The sequence below is a fragment of the Mastigoproctus giganteus genome, chromosome 14, assembly GCF_048544385.1.
Source record: "Mastigoproctus giganteus isolate SK-2022 chromosome 14, ASM4854438v1, whole genome shotgun sequence".
Classification (NCBI taxonomy): domain Eukaryota; kingdom Metazoa; phylum Arthropoda; class Arachnida; order Uropygi; family Thelyphonidae; genus Mastigoproctus; species Mastigoproctus giganteus.
In genome coordinates this window covers 44,710,701-44,731,519 of record NC_143588.1, presented here as the reverse complement: position 1 = coordinate 44,731,519, position 20,819 = coordinate 44,710,701, and the positions used below count along the sequence as shown (strand labels likewise).

The window sequence follows — 20,819 nt, the reverse complement described above, 5'->3', positions numbered from 1 at the left end:
TCCCTAAAGCACCTCATCGATGGAAAGGCAGTCACTCCACCACTACAATCCCTGAGGACCCAATAGAAATTCAAATTAAAACATGGGAGACAGTGAAGGGTATAGATATCAATGTTTTCTAAAAGGTACTAGCAAACGCTCTTCGCCTGTCTATTGACTGGAATTTCTATGTAAGAGACTTAGGTCCTTTATTGTTTTTTTCTAATAGAACAGGTAAAAAAGTTAAAGAAAAGACGGTTCTTTCTAGACATTGATCACTCCAAAACTGTCAGCATATTGTTCTATATGTATCCTTACTACAAGTCTTGGTTCAATAGACTAACAGTGCTTTGCCAACGTCCGACAACAGCAAAATTTCTTGTCCAGTGGAAGAATTTCTTGCCAACGGATTCCAAGCTCATCAACAAACACGTTCCATATATTATAAATAAATTTACAGTTTAAGTATTGGGCTTGTTTCGAAAAATATTAGAAAACTGCCAACAATAATTATCTTAAAAATAACACCACTTGGTTTTTGATATTGGTGTGCTGACATCGGCTCAATTTGACTTTCGGAAGCTTTTATAATAAGTTTTTCGAATCCCATCATTACGATGGGCAAAAATTCTGTTTTAAATTATTAAACTGAATCCGTGAAGTTATTTTTTTAAATAACTGATATTTTAGTTATCTGTTCTCAGGTTGGCTGGTTTTCTGATATTCTCAAGTTTTCTGTTTGTGATTTTGAAAAAAAAAAAAAATTGAATTGTGATTGAATTGAAAAATTTTCAAAATTGTGATTTTGAAATTTTTTCTCATTTTTAAAAACTAAAATTGGTGTCCGCAGAAAAATAAATCTTTAAACGATTTCTAGCAATCGCAAATATCAAAATATATTTAATGTAAAAGTACATTAAATGTATTTTATTATTTTATTATTAAAGTATTAAATATATTTCCCCAACTATATGTGAATGGGAGTGAATATAATCGCTAGAAGAGTCCAAATAAAAGGGTGGGGGGGGGGGTTAGAGTTATAACGTACTGCGAACTGAAAAAGTGAAACGTAGTTCCTAAATTTTGTGGGGGGAGGGGCATTTATTCCCTTAATTCGATTTCTACAAAGACTACAAAATATTATAAATACGCGAATACTATTTCTTAAAGGTTGGCTTCGTTCCTCGTTTAAAAACGTACTTTAATCGAAAATAAATGATTGTTGTCATCACATTCATTCCAACTGGAGAGTTTTCTTTTCGAGTGTCTACGAATACTTACACTCGATTGTTCTCAAGGGTAATTCATTAAATTCTTCACTTCTCTCCCGAGTGGCGTTACTTAAACAGTTAGCTTTTCCTAGCTTAAGACTATTCGTTCGACTGCTACAGATGGAAAAACCTTTTAACGCAACTTCTTGAGGAGGAAAGAGAGAGAAAGAGGAAACCTCTATAATCACAGAAACTCGTTCACCTCTCTGTAATCACACAAAGTGTCTAAATCCTACAAATGAAACCTTTAGAATTAATTAAAAACACCGTTCACGTTCTCCGCAAAAGATCCGGCTGGATGCCATGTGCAGCGGACTCTTCTAACTAACGTCCAACCCTCGAGTCTCCTCTGAAACTGAAGGTTTACAAAAGCGAACCGGAAGTTCTCGTGACCGACTCGCAAAGCCTGGGGAAGCGATACACATCCATGGAGGAGAAGCAAAGAGCCTCGTAAATCGTCTCGCGGACTTTTACAGCCTCTTGGTGCTGATCTCCTGTCGTTTTATTATAAGAACGAGAATACTTGGGCTCTATGTTATATAAATCACTGGTAAACAGGGCTGGACAAGGTGACAACATCTTTAAGCCCATTCAATGTTTAAGTTGGAGTACAGGAGATATGTAAATAAGACGTGAAAAATGGAGTAGGGCTCCTTCCCAAAACGGTTGCTTTTGCTTTTTATTTGCACACTTTTAACGAAATGTTGGCAAAGGACTTAAAATTTATTCGTTTTGGAAAATGCCCGAGGATTTAATAGATACAGTCAAGTGGATGGCTCAGTTTTGTTAATTAATGAAAAACACTTGGAAGACCCTTTCAGTGATAATAAGCGCATTTTAAATCAACTTAAATAGTAATAATGATCATTCTCCATTCTTAAACGGAACAACTGGATAAGAAATGTAAGTTATACCCATGAACTTTTAAAGGATTATAGTCTGGATTATTATATTATATTATAACTTTTGAAAGGATTATATGCTGGCTGTTTTTTATTTTAAAAAATCTTAATATTTAAAATATCAGAGCAAAAGTATTAAGTTTACTGAATTATTAATATCAAAGAAATTAAGTTTTTTCTTTCACCAAAATAATTTTTAATATCATTGTTGTACACATCATTGTAGTAGAGCTATCGGTAATATTAATTAAAGATTGCCTTAATTTATGTAACTTTCTGCATTTAAATCTAACTAATAATCTTTATAAATATCTACATGAGAGAATTTTGGGCTATAATGAAAATATAAACACGTTTAGTGCAATCTTGTTAACACCACTTTAAGAATTAAAAATTGTTATTATAAACATAGCATAAACAGTAAATTCCAGTTTACAACGTGTTATGCTACATCAGCAACGATTTAGCTTCCATGCTGCCCATTGCAGGGCATACTGGGGGAATGGCTGCCAGTCTTCAGCCTTTTTCAGAGATCATCGATCAAAAAAAAAAAAAAAGAAAAAAAAAGGAACAATTCACTCTTTCCTTATTAAATGCATCGTGTTTGGAATATAAAATCGAATGGCTTCCAACTGTAGAAAACGTTTATTAATTTGGCATTTTTTTTAGTTGTTTTTCGGCAGTTTTAGGTTGAAGATGCCGGATCACCAACTGAGAAGTGGATATGTTCCAACGTAAGTTTGTTTTTCCTGTCTCACTGGTTTTAGAAATTTTTTTTTTTTTTTTTTTAATTAGAGAATTCGCTTATGCATTAATGTTCTTTTTTTTTAATCCCATTCTTAAACAAGGAATTTTAAATTTATTTAAGTACTTTATAATAATTTAAATGCCAATAATTATTTTCATATTTAATTTTTTTTGTTTCTTAAATGGTATTTTAAATATTAATCCAGAAACATTTAAACGAGAAACGAGTTCATTTCTTAGATTAAGAAAAAAATAATCATCTATGCCAGAAAGTCCATTTATATTAATTATTTCTATAGCGCAATGCTTTGGGTCCAAACAAAGATTTATATACTATACTATAATATTTGGATTACTGTACTCATATAAAAATTCATGCAAAATACAGCGAAGTGTACTTTAGCATTTTAAAATTAGAGCAGAAAATACAGTTCAACCAAACCGTATATTAATTTGATTGAACTGTACGCTAGAAACACACTTCAGTGGCATGCGGATGTAGCCACCAAACTGCTGGACTCATTATGCAAATTAGGAACAAGGAAGTTTAGTCTGATTTAAAGATAAAAAGAAAGAGAATTCACTCTTTTTCACCCACCAAAGAAACAACTTTCAACAACAAATAAACCTGTCTCTGGTATATGCCCTATTTGTTAAGGGTTAGGGATCAAGGAAACAGATTTCCCATACCAGGGATCACTTAAAGAAATGAAGGGGTTACCACAGTTAAGATTGTGGTCACGGCTTAAAACTGGTATTCAAATGAGGGTTGTTGTTTTATCTGCAGGGGGTCACAGTAAATATTAGAATATACGATTAGAACCGAAAGTTAAGTTATGGTTTGTAATAAGATAAGAGAGTCAATAGAAATATTGTCTTAGAAGGACATTCACCTATTGTGGAGTATCTAAATTTTGAAATGATCAATTAACTAGTTAGCAGAGCTGAGTTAATTGATAATTTCTGATCTATGCACACGTGACAGTTATTTATTACATATATATACATATACGGCTTAGCAAATAGTATTAACTGTTCAGCAATTGTCATTAAACTATAGCGGATGAACATCGGCCTGGTTAACTGTTGTTATTATACCTGGTGAAGTTCAACGTGCCGATGAACATATTCAGAAGGCCAACGCAATGCTTTTTGAGTTGTTAGATGAACATTGCAGTACATCCAGGATTTGAAATTCAAGATCCTGCATCATCCGTCATTCAGGTCTGATCTTGCACCTTCTAATTTTGATATGTTTTGTATATTGAAATAATAAAATACAATAAAATCAAAATTTGCAATTATTAAAATAATTTGAGTGAACTGTGTATGTTATTTTGTTTACCAAATGTGCATGTTGGTGTGAGTTTGGTGTTAGAGGGCAGTAATTGTTCGGTTTTTCCTAATTTACAAATTCTAAAAATGAATTATATTCTCATTGTTTTATTTCATTTTAATATCTGAATATTGGACTTTTAGCTGGACGAAAATCAGCAGTATTTAATTTTAACGTTAGAAAGAATCAAAATTGCTTGCGCTTGAATGTATTCTACTTAGAGGAGCTAAATAGCTGATGAAAAATGTCCAGACCACTCTTTCTCTAAAGTTGTAACTGGATTTCGATTGGAAACTTTTTTCTTTCCTTTTCATTAATTTTATAAAGGATTTTTATGCACCCTTAATTACATTGTTTTTTCAAGAGAGCTATTCCCTAAATGAAGTTTTTTTACTGTACTCTACTGACTTTTAAGACATAAAGAAATAAAGTTCTGCCATAAACTGTTGTGACCAAAATTCAGCGATCTCTACCACAGCTTTGAATGTATTTAGATTAGTGCATGCGTATGGAAAGGATATTCAAAAAGATTTTGAGTGCGAAAGATGACACATTTTTTGTTGTTGTTTTGAACGTAATCAAAGTATGAACTTTTTATTTTTATTTATTTATTTATTATTTTTAGATACATAATTCCAAATATAGCTGCTAGCATTAGGGACACCAATCCTTACAAAATCCCATATAAAATTTGGTACACCATCCTCAGAAGACTTAAATCAGTTTCTGAAATTTTAACATTAGAATTCTCAAAATAGCGCCTTGTCATTTATGGAAAGATAACGCGCTGCACTCAAAACACGTTTCATGGCCTGAGTCTCCTTATCGCAACACTAAGTGGGTAAGTTGCCTTTGAATAGGTCTACTTTCCATTAGTTTCTTATAAATAGACGTTAGTTGTAATATCAGTTATAATTCGCACAGAATATTATTTATTCTGTTAAATAGAAATTTGATTTTCTTTTGGAAGTGGGGGAGGCTAATGGAAAGAAATGCGGTCATATCACCTTTCATTATAATTTGTGCTTCATTTATCAACACGTTTTTGAATCTTAAAATAACAATAACACTTCTTCAGACATCTTACAATAAACCCAGAACTAACAACATCATACGCGAATATAAAAGACATCACACCATAAATTAAACATCATAAATATATAAATTAATACGAAAAATGACCTCGGAGTACAAAGATCAAAGCCTCGTCATACTTAAATATTTGAATTTCTTATAAGACATTTCAATTTAAAAACAGATATTTTTGTTGTTTAAACAAAAGACAACAAAACGGATTTCTTTTGATTACGAGGTTATTAATAAGAATAAGGCGATCCCATTCAAATCACGTTTATTCAGAACATACACAATACCTGCACATCTACTGACATCTACATTCAAGTCATGACAGAGCTTTACAACCCTGTCAACCTAAAGCAAACTCACAATCAGTTCCACTTAGACATGCATCACTACTTCTGTATCCTCTGTCTCTCTTCCTACCACGATCTCTCTCTCACTCTCTCTCTCTCTCTCTATCTATCTATCCCTGTGCGAAGATGAAGTAACATGGCACAGCGCACACTCTTCTCCAGCCATTAGGAGGCATCTACGGAAAGGGCCATGTTAAACTAGTGGCGCTCCCCATAGATAGAAGCGATACGCGTGGAACAAATATGGAAGATATACAAACGTGTACTGACATTCGCTAGTCTTCGCAAAGACGGAAAAAACCGCCTCTCTCTCAGTAACCAAACCGTCGGTAACGGAGTTCCCGCCTCGTGGGTCCGGCAACGCCTCCATTTGGGCGACAAGGCCGGGCAGGAAAGCCCAGATTGGTGCTTCGTCCCCGACAGACACAATCTTCGAGGACAGTCCTACCAGCTGCAAGTCATAATTCCAATTGTCTCTGAGGTAACTATCACTTCCTTTATATATTCCTGCAGATAGTGACTTCTTAAAACGTTCTCGAAAATAAATTCTGAACCTCTTTTAAACGCTATTTTCATCAAGAGTCTTCGGAAAACACCTGTTGTCATTCCCTCACGAGGGAGAGCGTGTTTCTGCTATTAAACACAAATAACCATTTAAAATTTTGAGACATTTACTGGCTTCTCCCCTGCATTTTGTGTGTATCAATCAATAACTCCTATCCTATTGTTTTTATTGTTGCCCAGAGACCGACAACGATTGTTCTAAATGTCATTTCTATTTGGGGGGGATAGTTAAATTATCAAAAACAAATCATTGACAATAACTCTGGAAAAAAAAATCCCTCTGGGTTTCGGAACTTCTCCCCTTCCCCCCCTCACTTTTACTCATTGCATAACTTGGAGGGAGTGGGGGTGCACATTGAGTGACGTTTCATGGGCAGTAGAACTTGAGGTTGACTGCGCAGCTTTGGCGCTGATTTAGCGACTCTAAAAGTGACTCCAAAGGCTTTAGGTCATTCGAGGACCATTTGACCAATCCTTAGGGTAGGAGAATTGCTCGGAGAACGAGACATTTGCACCGTTTCCTCCACCATAACAGGTGAGTGTGCTTGTTTATATTTATTGTAGCGATTAAATTGCTCTTGTGAATGTACGCTGCGATTTGTATGGTTCTGAAAATTTACTGTCGGTTGCGTATTGGCGCTGGCTAACCGTTGCTTTGATTTTCTGATAAAACGACTTTCTTTTTCACATAAATCATGTCGATAGCTGACTTATGTGACTCTTTTATGTCAAGAAGACAGCTAGTATGCTTTTATATGACGGAAGAAACTATTACCTAAATATCACTGAGAATTATGCGATTTTCCATTGGAAGTAATCCAGCTGAACTTTGTAAATACACCACTTTCTGCATTTCTCTAATTTCCGGACATTTAGAAAATAATGTTTCAACGATTATCCCTATTTAATACGAAAATGTTTACTGTCTCTCAAGTGGTGTTGTTGTTTTATTAATAAAAATTGGTTATCCATCTGTTTATTCTCTGTTATAGCCATTGTTGTTTATTTACTGTTTTTATTGATGTTAAAAGAGTGATAATTTTATCCAAATACAAAATTATACATATTTTTTTTGATCTCTCGCTATTCAGTTAATGATATGGAAAACATTTCTGTTAATTTCATCTGTTAACAATTGTTTATTGTGTCATTGTTGCGGAAGCAACAATTAAAATAGAATTTTGAGATAAGCTTTTTTTTTCAAATCTTTTGGTTTTTATTTTTTTGAGATCTATGAAAGATAATATAGATTTAGACTTTAAATTTGCTTCCAGGGGTTAACTTAGATAATTTTCATGGGATTCTTCAAATATTAACCGATTTTCATTGCTATTTTATTTAGGTTTCTGTAAGAGAGAAAATATTAAGGAATACATTTAACATCAATAGAACCAAAAAAACCAGTTACATTAAGATTTGTTTACCTTTTCATTTATGTGTATCCCCATATTTTATTACCAGTTGAAAACTGCAGGAAAACATTAGATAAGTAATTTAATTGCGATATAGGGTGCATAAACATACGGGCCTTGACTGCTAAATACGGTGCTGTTTCTTGTATTCTATCTTGTGAATTCCTCTGACCTGTGATCGTACCGTAGTATAAACAGAAAATGTATTTTTTTAATTAATTATGATATAGACCCTGCTTAAAAGAACAAACAGATAATTGCAATTTAATTAAAGAAATTAAAGGCGTATTTTATTTGGCTTTTTTATAGAAAGTTTTCTTTTGCAAATATCTAACAACTTCAGTCGATACGCATGTAAATTTGTTCATGACAAACAACTTAATATTTCGCAGAGAGAGAGAGAGAGAGAGAGAGATGACCAATCCGAGTGACACTGTGTAAAAGAGTTATTATTCTAAAACCTACGCTTGTGACTGACTTCATATCCCGGAAGTTCAGTAGTTATCAATTTAAATATAGCAGCTGTGAAGACAGAATCTAACATAAACAGTGTCCAGAGAAAACTATGATTGCTATGATACTTAAGAACTTCACAGATGCCTAGCATTGAGTTGAAGGACAGTTCTGGTGTTCTAGACAGTTCCACGTACCAATAAACAAAATTGGAAATAGATCTGAAACATTAAAGGAGAGGCCTGTAAAGAATAAACCCACAGTATTTTCTGGGACGACCCAAAATAGAAATTAAGCCAGTTAATGAATTATTCTCAGTCTTTGTTTTAGAAATCATTCATTGAGTGTCTCAAACGAGAGTAGCATGGTTTTTTTCTCTCGGAAACACGAGTTTTTCATAGAACAAACCGACGATAGAACCACAAAAATCCACAGCGCAATATAGCCTAGGTTAGTGCGTCTAAAACTGTGCAACACCTATGTAATGCCATTGCTGAGATTAATAAATTCAAAAGTTTCGATGTTATCCAATTATTTTAATTTAATTTGTCATTATATATAACGAAAAAGGTGGTTTAGCTGTACTTTTATATTTTAAAGTATTATTTAGATATTTTCATAATGAACTTATCATTAATCAGTTCATTAAAATAATAATGTTATTATATATACGCTGAGATATTATAATATCGAGAATATAAGTCGAATTTTCCAGTTATATAGTGCATGTTGGTAATTTTAAATTGCTATCACGTGATTTAGTGACTTACTATTCCTTAAACAGTAAAGTATCATAATTATTATGATTTTTAACATAAGAATCAATGACGAAAATGTACTTATCAAATTATTAGAGTAAAAAATAGGATGTTTTTAATATCTACAGCGTACAGTTAAAAACCTTATCGTTATTAATATTCCGAACTACTAAGTAATTATCTTTGCAGTAGTTATGACAGTTAATTTGGTCACATATGCGCTTGTTTGAAATATAGTTTTAAAGGACATGGCAGAATTAAAATTATTATATATTTGAGATACGACCTTTTTTGCCATTAAGGTCGTAACGTCAAATAAAAAAAAAATCCCATTTAACAGGGCAAAGAAATATATAAAATTACACTTCCAGCTCCAAACGCTTTGATACGTCCATTTTCCGACACTGCAATGACTGTATCCGTCCGCTCCGTATAACCCCTGTCTAATATGATCCCAGGCCACGTGAAAGAACAATCTAGACGACCAAAATGTCATAATACTACCATAAACACTTTCAGACACATCATAAAATAGCAATGAATGGCCAAGCTGTCCACATTCACTTCATGGAGCTTTAAGCGCCTGTATCCCGTGGGAACGCGAAGCCTGCTTTGGCACGAGACATTTCAATCGTTCTTTATTGTTTTTAGCTGGAAAAATTATTTGTTAGAAACATACAAAATTTTTTACATTTTTTAAACAATGTAATCACCGCGTGAAAATGTAATGCTTTTATTTTTCATTGTTGACTAAACAATTATCTGTTGTTTGTTGGAGTCTAGAATCGTCTGCTTGTTTGGTTGGAGTCGTCTGCTTGTTCATTTTGATTGTTAAACACATTTTGCTACATTATTAAGCTTTAATGGGATATACGTATGTGTGATGGTAATAAATAATTAGATAAGTTTAATATAAAGTGAATTGTTGCAGTTAACTTGATAAGGCTAACCGATGTTTCTATCTTGCTAGTAGTTAGGTGATAGTTTTAATAATTCAGTGAATAATTCTAATAATAGATAAGCTGGAATATAAAATAATTTTCATAGTTTGTCCTTACATTTTTATTAATTAAAATAAAATGGCTAACTTTTGAATCTTCCAGAATCAGGAAAAATATTGTCTCTGAAGTATTTAGATACATTCATATTTGTAGTTTATCAGGACAAGAAACCAGGGTTTTTAAACTCAGTTCTAAATTAATTTGTCCGGAGTGAAGTTGTACAGTCTTCCATAAGGGAAAGTGCGGTTTGCCGTTTCAAAATACAGACAAATGAATCAGAAAAAAAGCACGCGAGCATTCAAACGTACATCACGGCATGCTGAATTTGCGCTAATCTAACCTTTTATATCTATAATAATGATTTTATTTGACTCTTAATAAATGTTTGAACCGAAAGGGTTTTTTCATCATATCCTGCTTTATGGAAGACGATATATAAGTAGGGTTCCGGTTCGAATACCTAATAAATCAAATTAACGCGTGTGTACGTACATATTTAGAGCATTTCCGTTTCGAATAATTTTTAAATCTTTAAATAAGTGTGCATGTTTAAGTTTCCAAAACTTGTTTTGACAAGGACATTCATACAGACCACGAGTCGTCATCTCCGAGTTCCAAGTTTTGTTTTTGAGATCAAATTGATAAGAAAACTGTTAGACCGATTCTACCAATTGAAACGCTTTAAATATCGGTCATTTCATGATGAAACGCTTTCTGTCTGGGTGTGTTAAACATGTAAAATATTTATTTTGCTTAGAATGAGATGCATTGGCTTTTATAGTTAATATTCCATTTGCCATATTTGTACATATAACGTAATGTTTGAAAAACAGTAAATTGCAAAACCGGAATAGATGGAACGGCAAATATAATGGATCAGGGATCAGCGATAATACCGTGAGAGTAATCTGAATTAATATTTGAATGTATTATCCCTTGATAGCTCTGTGTTGTATTTTCGTATGTAATATTGGATTTTGATGCCTTATTATATGGATATGCGAGTAGTATGGATATAGGAAACTAAGTCAACCATTTTCATCTATTCTTAGTTTATATAATAAAATTACAGGCTTCCTTCGTCTATCATCAAAAGTCATTAAAACTAAATTATTTACAGTTGATGGCCTTGCCGCTATAATCAAGTTATAATCCTACGAACCATAAAAAAAGTATGTGGGGGGTTGGTCTCTCTCTCGACAAGACTCTACAACATGGACGACACGTGTTTCTGAAGTCCGTCAAGATGATGTAACACATCAGTTTCCCAGCTCATCCCACTCCACTCCTATTAACATAAGCATGGGCAGCTAATAGAACAACACCAATCATTAAAAATGATCACCCCACTTGTACTAGTGGTCCCTTCACTATACATGATGATCTAAATTATAGGGGGTCCTTTGATGGCTTCATCTAGCGAGAGGACTCGCGTGTTGTCTGGAATTACTGCTCTCAATGGCCATTTTTTTTTTCGCAAATCAAATAAAAAAAGTGATATCTAAGCAGTGATTTATTTGGTCTAAAAAATACACATTTAAATTAAGCCAGTTAGCCATTTTGGTTTTAGCCTTGGAAATAGTTTTTTCCTTCCATTTTAATGAGAGAAAATAACTGCGGATAAAATTACTTCACAGCAAGAATTACTACATAATTGGATACATAAAAACGTACAATCTCTAAATATCTATCTGTTTATAATTCGTATAAACAGAATTAAACTTTTATACTCTTTATTGGTATCGTATTATCCCAAACTCCATTTTATACTATTCACTGGGATAGTATTATGCGAAATACCAGTTTGGTATCAAACTGGTATTATATCATAATAATATAATACCAGTATGATACCAAAACCCATACTTCCAAGAGGTGTCATATGACTTATACTTATACGACTTATATCTTTTAAACACTTTATTAGAATCAATAATCCTAAATAAAATAAACTTCATAATTTAGAGAATTCTAAACTTTAACCTAATAAATGATTACACTTAAAATATGCCGTTTTATGTCTTATATCTAATTATTTTTAAAGAGATGAATAACGTTCACTGCGATAATTATTATGTGACAACCATTTTGTTTTAACTGTACTAAAGTTTAGTGAAAATAAATCATTAGAATTATGACTGAGCGTTATTCGTATTCTATAAATACTTCACACGCTGATGCGAAATGCAACATTGAACAACACTAAATACAGCTGCATCATACCGGGTTTGAAGGAGAAATGGTTTAATAAAGGATGACATTACAAAATTCCAACTGTTAGATTATTTTTCTTTTACCCAATAGTCGAATAAATTTTGATATCAATGATCTCTTGATAGTACAGGTGTTATTCGGTTTTGCTTCTATGTAATACTAAAAATATCACATTTCTTTCTATTGAAACATTGTTCTTCACAAACAACCGAAAATTATTAGATTATCCTTCTTAAATGTTGACATTATGTCGGAATTTACACGTAAGTGGCCATCTCAATTTTGTTAGGCTTGTATTACAGTGGGTTCAGCGTGGGCATGGATAATAGGAGTGATGCAGCTACCTAATGGTATACCAAAACGATTAAAAGACTTGCAGGGCTTTGTACAGTTATAAAAATATCTGATATTGCAAGTTAAACTCGAAATGTAGTGTACACAAAGTTATGGGACTATACATGCAGTTGGAGAATTGATTAATCCAAGTCCCTTGCGCTGGATCAGATTTCTGAAGTTATTGGACACATCTGTAGATATATTTAAATTAATTTTTTTATCCTTGGCTTTTTAAGCAGTGCGCGATAGTCTTAGCCTTTTCAGTATCCATGCAACCATGTCAGAGAATCGCACAACTGGTACTGATAAGGAAAAAAAAACCACATCTGTTATGTGACATGACAACTCAGATTTCGGAAAATGTTTCGCATACAAATGATAGTATCTAATTCTACACGTTTGAAGAACCTAGGAGATCAAAATAATGTTTATAAGTAGATGTAATTTATCAACACGTCAATTACTAGCATTGAAGAATAGTTAGTTTTAAGCATAATTCCTCTGAAGAGAGCATATTTGTATTTGAGGATTTTATATACATTTTTGTTTTTAAATTCTTAAGAAGGAAACAGAGAAAATAAGATAAGCACATGAAGGTCACAGCTCAAAAAATCTATTTGGAACTGTTCCAAATACATATAGATACAAACTGTACAGTTGTCATTTCTGCTCGTAGTTAACCCTAATCGTAAAGTCGAGTAATACGAATAACAACACAGCTTATATTTATTTGTGGTTCCTCCACAAATTTTCATACCTTGTATAGTAATCTCGTTGGTCTGGGGGGTAAAAATCGAAAGTTTTAGTTAAGGAGAATAGCACGCAGCTCATTCATGTATATAGTGTGGGATTTATTTATTTTTTAGTATGCAAAACAGCAAATAGAAAATCACAAAATATTTGCATTCGAGATGCAGTAGGTGAAGGACGACTGGAAAGTGGTTTTATTTTTTAAATTCTTTTGATAAAACATAAACAGAATCATCTCTAAACAGTTTCTTAAAATGCCTACAATCTAAAACATTCATTTGTTATATTTCGTAGTTTCTTATCTAATAGATGTATGTTTATTTTAATTTGCATTCTCAGCTTATATTCCTAGTATAATAAAAATTAAAAGAAAGAAGAAAACAAGAAAGACTGTATGGTGTAATTTATTTATTTATTATTATTAAATCTATATATTTAATTAAATTGGTTTTGATCCTCTACACCAATTGCCCAGTATATGATTCATTTTCCATTATGTATGTGTCCTACTATGAACACATAGTAATGAAAAATACTCGGTTATTTATTTTACTTTCTACAAAATATTAAAACTAGACAAGAACATTGGCTGTTAAAAATAAAGCGGGTTCAATAAAAACGTAAAATAAATGTGGTGTTATCAAAAAATTACTTTCAGTGTTTAAAACGTAGATTATCAGTTTATCTCGCGAACTCCTCTGACTAATGTCGTTCAAGTATAAACCGAAATTTAATTTTATCTATTTTCCCTAAATAGAAAAAAATAATAAAAATAACATACATTCGGTTATTCAGTATTATCTTACGAATAAAAAATTAAATAATTTCAATTATCTCACTGAATTCTTCGAAATTATTCTTATCAAAACATAGATAACAGCTGAATAGCGCTATAAGTATGACAAATATTAATCCAACCCAATTACTATATTTACTGTGTATACAGTGACGTTTTATATTTATTGCGTATACAGTGACGTCATAATTAGTTAACATTTCTGCCACTTGGAGTTCGGCATGTTTCATCAATTCTGAGTGAAAATGAATAGAATGAGTAGCAAGTAGAGTTATTATTATTTCTCGTTCTTTTTTTCAGCAGTTTCTTTTCTTTTTTTTTTTTTTTGCGTGTCCTTTTCCATATGTTTGTAGCAGCCCAAATTCCAACCACAGTACCGGACATAGTTAGAGAGCGTGCATGAAGTAGTAATGTTTACATTCAATTGGGTCTTAGTTATTACATTGGCAGGAATACCACGTTGAAGATATTCCAAAGCGAGGCACTCCAACAATCCAAACTATCCTTGTATGACCATACAGTCCACGAATAATTCCTCTCCTGTTCATTATTAAACTTACTATACGGATTTTCGTTGCAATATAAATATCTCAGCTATGTGACACAGCCGAAGCTGCATCGTGCTGCAGTTATGTGGCGAAACAATTCGTTGTCCAACCTTAATTGATGAGATGCGAGGAAATAGTTGGGCAGATAAAACACCGCTGCACCATAATTTTCGTGTAGCGATGGGTGTAACAGGGTAAAGTTGCAAACGACTTCAGATGCGTTGTGTTACCTTTCTGCAAACATTTAAGGTATGTTTGAGGACTCAACGCACTTAGACGTAAATATTAAAATATACTCTCCATTCATAAACTACTGAAATTCCTTTAAACTGTGGTGGTGGGGGAGAAGATTTAAATGCGTACTGTTTAGAATAACGCAATAGTTGATTCTTTAAGAGAAAGTTGATTAAAATACATTTATTCGTAGCCTCTCCGATTTTGCATGAACTCTGTGAAATTAAATAACCGAATGCGAAAAATGGACGCTAGAATTTTTGTAATATATCATAAGCAGAACAACAGACTTTATATTGACTAGTGTATAGAAAAGTAGAATTTCTATTGAACAACAGGAGAACGTTAGACAGAATAAGGGTTGTATTCATACAGAACACAAGAGAGAGAAAAACTGGATTTCTCATAAAGATACAGAAACCAATAGAGTATTTTATAGAAAACAATAGAACAATCCAGTTCTTCTCAGAACTACGATAGAATCTTACAGAAACAAGACTAAATGAATTTTTTTTTTAAATACAGTATTTTTTTTATATTGATAGGACAACATCCTGAATAAAATACGCCAATAAAAATTTAAATAAAATTCTAAAATTGCATAAACCTTCGGAAATGTTACTGGTTATGGGATTGCCTATTGTTATTCAAGGAAAAATTTCTTGAAAATATTTATGTATTTCTTTTGTTGATGGTGTGACGTGTGTGTATTAGTGCGGGATGAGAGCACCAGAAACCTGACCCTGTGGCTTGGCCCACGAGCACTTCTAAATTTTACTACCAATATTAGACACAAGAGTTCAGTTATTCCATTAATGCAGTAGAAAGAAACATAGAATATTTAGAGAAAATACGAATTAGGTAGAATAGTAGAGTTTCTTAGAGAAAACAATTAATTTTAAAGAGATTGACAGAACAGTGGAAGGTTTCTTTATAGAAAACAATAGATATAGGAGTACAGAACTTATAGAAGATATAAAGAACAATAGGATTTCTTAAAGAAAACAAACTATTTTATATAAAACGACAGTTAGAACAAAAGAAATTTATGCAAATATCAGATAAAACTATAGACATAAGAGGGGCAAGAGGCAGCTTAGGGCTTTAGAGTTCAAGACTCTGTATATGAGCGATTAAATGTTTTTAAGCCTACCAGAGAGATAAAAATTAATTTTTTCAGGAATTATACTTCAGAATACGAATTAGTATTAATTATTTGCATATACTTTATAGTAGAACAATAAATTAACAAAAAAATTCTTAGTGAAAGTATTCTTAAATGTATACGTATTAACTCGTAACCAACTTTAACTTAAGTACAAGTTTGCATTCTTGAGAATTGTGAATATTTGTTTATAAGTCAGGTGAATTCCAAAAAGGTATTCCCACTTAGGGTTTAACATATTAACACAAGAATTAGAGCGTTTGTTGTAAATATGCAAATAGAAAGCAATAATGGAATTCTTCGAATGATAATGAAGCGTGAATTTTTAATGAGCTTGGTCATCTGCAGAACAGTTTCAAAAGTATTGGAAAAAATACAATTAAAAGCCTCTATTTAGAAATTTTCAGCGGTTAGTATGGTGCATTGCAAACAGACACCACAAATGTAGTTGCTTTTATAATGGAAGACAGTCTGAACTCCTTAACGACAAACAGATAATAAAGAAAATTCCAAAATGTCTTTGAGTCTTCGAACCACCATCTGTAAGACAGTATGAAAACCAAAAGCTAGTTGGGTTGCTTCCATAAATGTGTCGATGCACTTTTCAATCTTGATTCGAACAGCAAAACTCCTTAACGGCTTTTAGAAGAGAATTGTATTTCGAGTGGAGAAAAATTTGCAAAAAACAAATATAAATTTCCGTTAGCATTCTCTCTGACCTTTGCATGAATTTGCCATTCATCACGTGCCATGCTGATGTCATGCTGCTGGAAGATATAAAAACAAAACTGTGGCAAACTCTATTAGTTATTCAACAGCGAAGGTCACAGAGCAACAGAGTATATTTAAAAGGTAGCCTAAAAAAAAAGTAACCTTCTTCGAGTATTCCATAGCATGAAAACAAAATCAGCGAGTGGATGTTTGCGACGTACTTTGAATTGCATGAGACCTAGCAGACTGAGAGAGTAACCAACTTTGAGCTAGTGATTGATAGACGAGTTGAAATACGATATTTGAAAGCTCGCCTCTTTTCGTGTTTTCCTAACGATCAAGATTGTTCTCGATGTTTATTTTATTTTTTATGTCGATGAAAAGCAGGAAAACACCCATCACTCCTTAGCTAGTCCGCTTTAATTGGTTTTCCTTCTGATAGTCTTTCCGAGTAGCTTTCTAACACTAATGATAAATGTTTATTCGTAACAAAAAATAAGTACTACTGGCGAAATCGCTCCAAAAGGTGGCTGCGTTCGATAACAAATCATCTAAACCTTCATGCATCTGATCATTAATCATTCCATGAATACCCCCGTCAGCCTTATCATTTGCCCATGTACGCATCGAGAGTTGTCTCCGTATATCATCATTCGTATCTAAAGGAGCTAAGCTCGATGCACGAAGCTGTAGAAGCTAATTACACGCACCTATCAGCATTTTCTGCAGATCATTTATAAAATTATTAGAGATATTTATTGAAAAGGAGTCAGTGGAACTTTAATTTAAAACACGAATTTTCTATCTCTCTGCGTGCATGTGTTTATTCGTACCCACACACAAATGTCTCGTTTAACGAAGGCTACGTTTCGAGTCAAATTTTAGAATTTAGGCGTGCGTACACGCATTTTGTACTGCTTTTGTATTAATTTAACAACAACCGGAATTACGTCATCCTTGTAAAAACAATTTTTTTTATATGTGAAATTTTAAAAGGTGTCTTTATAAAATAATCATTTTGATGATTTTTCGGTAAAAAGAGTAATTAGATTAGAGATTTTTTTTATGTATTTTTCTGATTTCAGTAAGTTATAAGAAAATTATTTTCAGCATGACCAGGAAAGAAGTCAAATCTGTAGTGAAAATTCCATTTCCGAGAGTAAGGTACTGCGCATGTTAAAATCGCAAATAAAGAAATATAAAAACATTGAAGCGTTTTTGAACGAATTTGGGTTCAGTGGTTCTTCACCAGACAATGCCCTAGCTCTCTTAATTTCCATTATAATCAACACTTATTTTCCAAACATAGATCTGAATAACGTTTGCGTATTTTCAAAATAAAAATCCACCCTCAGAGGAAGGCGTACCATCATTCAGAATATTCAAAAAAATGCTTTCAGTCGATTCCAGAAACGTTTACAGCAATGGCAGAATCATTGGAATAAGTGTATAAATCCCAGTGTGACTACTTTAAAGGGATAACACTCATTTGGATAAGTTCCGGTATGTTTAAAAAAAAAAATTAGCCTTATTACTTTATAGGTCATACTTGGAGATTACAGTAATAGTTTTTATTGTGTATTCCTCAATATAAAGAAGGTTTATATGGAAATTCGGCTCTAAGTGCACTAGTCCTAGAGGCGTCTACTGGAACATCAGTGTTCCTTTACACTGAATGGTAAATGGATTCCTGGCTTTGTACTACCTCTCAGATAACTTTATATATCCTCTATACAACTCCCCTAATATTTATAAGAATGTTTTAATCGCTATATATACATAAATATAATAATTCATATGCATAAAATTCCCAAATAAACACTGAGCTTATTTAGCAATGTATATTTTTTTGAGTATTGTATTTTCAAAGAATTTTATATTCATAGCAGTTTGAAATAAATTTGTTTGAAAGTATCGTACCACCTAGGCGACTCCTGGTAACGTTTAAAACGATTTTATTAAATCAGAGTTCTATAAATAAAACAAACTAGTCTAGTTCTATATTATTAGTTAAAATAAACCTGTTATAATAATGAAATCTTTTCAATGAAATTAAAATATTGTAAGGAACAGCAAATTAATTAGTTTATTAGCAACTGACAGCGGTTGTTTACCACTTACTAATTCTGTTCAGCCTATCAAGACATCATTCACGTTCTTTTAAAGAGCGTAGTGGCACTTTGAAGGCAAAACTACTATAAGAAACAATTTCCTGACATTCTCACAAGAGTTAATAGCTTCAACGAGAGGTACTAACTTTCAAGCGATACCATATATTTGCTATTGGGTTACCGGTCTCAGCAGGATCGCAAACGTTCTACTCGAACCATATCCGGCCCTTGAAATTTGCCGCCGCTGTCTCTTTACATCTTATGCTCGCACGGATAAAATCGGCCGTAAAACGGCAGCCTAAAAATGTTAGGTGTTTTTCCTTTTTTGTTTCTTTTTATTGTTTAACGCGTTGCAAAGGCAAATCGGGCTCCCACCTGGTCGCCACTTAGACCACAGACTCTTATTTACGTCCACGCTAATATCGTCAGTCAGTGAGAGTGATTTAGAATTTGTTTTACTGCCTATAAAAGAGCCACAAATGCCGTCTCCCTCCGTGCAGCTATTTGCTGACGATAAATTCAACGGAGCACCCTGTCCTAGCGGCGCACAGCATGCGAGGGTTAGGCCAAAAGCAAAGGAAAATGGCGGGCATAAAGTATTGGACTCGATCCTGGGAGACCGGACTCGTAAAATGTAATTGGGATCAGTTCATGACACTATTGATGTAAAAATGAGACATGGGAGACCGACTATCGCATAGCCTATAATGTACAACTGTCTACATCTTATAGTAGAGCGAGTAAACGCTTTGCAGCCATACTTATTGTCCCCAATCGTATCATTTTTGTCTCCGTTCTCCATAGTGTCACCCTATGATATTTGTTAAGCTGTATTTCAGGGAGCCGTACGGTGTTATGGTTCAGGTAAGAATATATTTTCTTCCTCCATTTGTTTATTTGGTTCTGATTTAAATTTTCATTTAATTATTGGAGATTGTTGTATTTTTAATTGGTTAACGTGACCAAAGTTTGTTATTTTTATGTTACGATATTATATATTAACAAAATTAGTGTGGAGAGACATAATGTAGGATAGCATAACGCAGATTTTTAGATTGTGTATGATAGTTAGTTATTTTTGCCCTTTTCGACTGATGGAAGTAAGATCTTTTAATGGCGAATTAACTTTTTTATTTGGTGCTGTTTGTTTGAAAGTAGTGATACCAATGTAACCGGTGATTAAGGAAAAGTTTGTTCTACTTGTTTAAAAGTAGTGCAATACTAACTCAACTCGTGATTAAGTTTGTCTATTTGTTATTTAAATTAAGGCAAACCTTGTTCTGTTGGACTTGAACGAAAATCATGTAAACAAAAAACTTGCGCTCATGGTGAACAGTTTGATGTTTACAAGGGAGAAACATGGAAACAAGAGATCTACGTGTTGTTTTTCTCCGTGTTATTCTTAATGCTGCTTCACAATCATACCCTAATACTAATTTATCAATTAATGTCTTAATGCTGCTTCACAATTATACCCTAATGTATTCTTAATGCTGCTTCCCAAACATACCTAATACTAATTGTTCAATTAATGTCTTAATACTGCTTCACAATCATACCTTAATATTTTCTTAATGCTGCTTCACAATCATACCCTAGTATCCTTAATGCTGCTTCACAATCATACCCTAGTATCCTTAATGCTGCTTCACAAACATACCCTATTACTTACTAATTTATCAATTAATATATGTGGTGTGCGATTCAGTCCAATTTATCCACACACATTTTCCTTAAGTTTGGGGACGAATTTCTGAAACTTGTTTACAGTTAAATGAATATTTTGATCCCTAAGACCATAATTTATATTATACAGTGCTTCAAAATTACACAGAACATATGTAGGCCAATATTCTACAGCCAAAAAATAAAAAGTATCCAACAAACGTGTTTCACAAGTCTTATTTTCCGAGATATTGAACACTATAAATTTCTAAAATGGCAAAACATTTTAGGTTCAAATTTATGCCAAGAAATGACTTGTCAATTTATTTTTTACATTACTCTTATTCGAATATGACTTTTAACTGTGTACAATGGGCTATAAACAGTACAAAACATACATTGCAAATGAATAGTGTTGTTCTACATGATTTAC

General features: G+C 32.9%; 1 protein-coding gene across 1 annotated transcript in view; it reads left to right on the top strand.

Annotated features, from left to right (window-relative positions):
• The first annotated feature begins 6,700 nt into the window (after window positions 1-6,700).
• LOC150075097 (uncharacterized) overlaps window positions 6,701-20,819 on the top strand; it is a 118,209-nt gene continuing 104,090 nt past the window's right edge. Inside the window, exon 1 of the mRNA XM_090388298.1 lies at window positions 6,701-6,767. The gene's annotated coding sequence lies outside the window, so the exon portion shown is untranslated. The remainder of the gene's footprint in view (window positions 6,768-20,819) is intronic.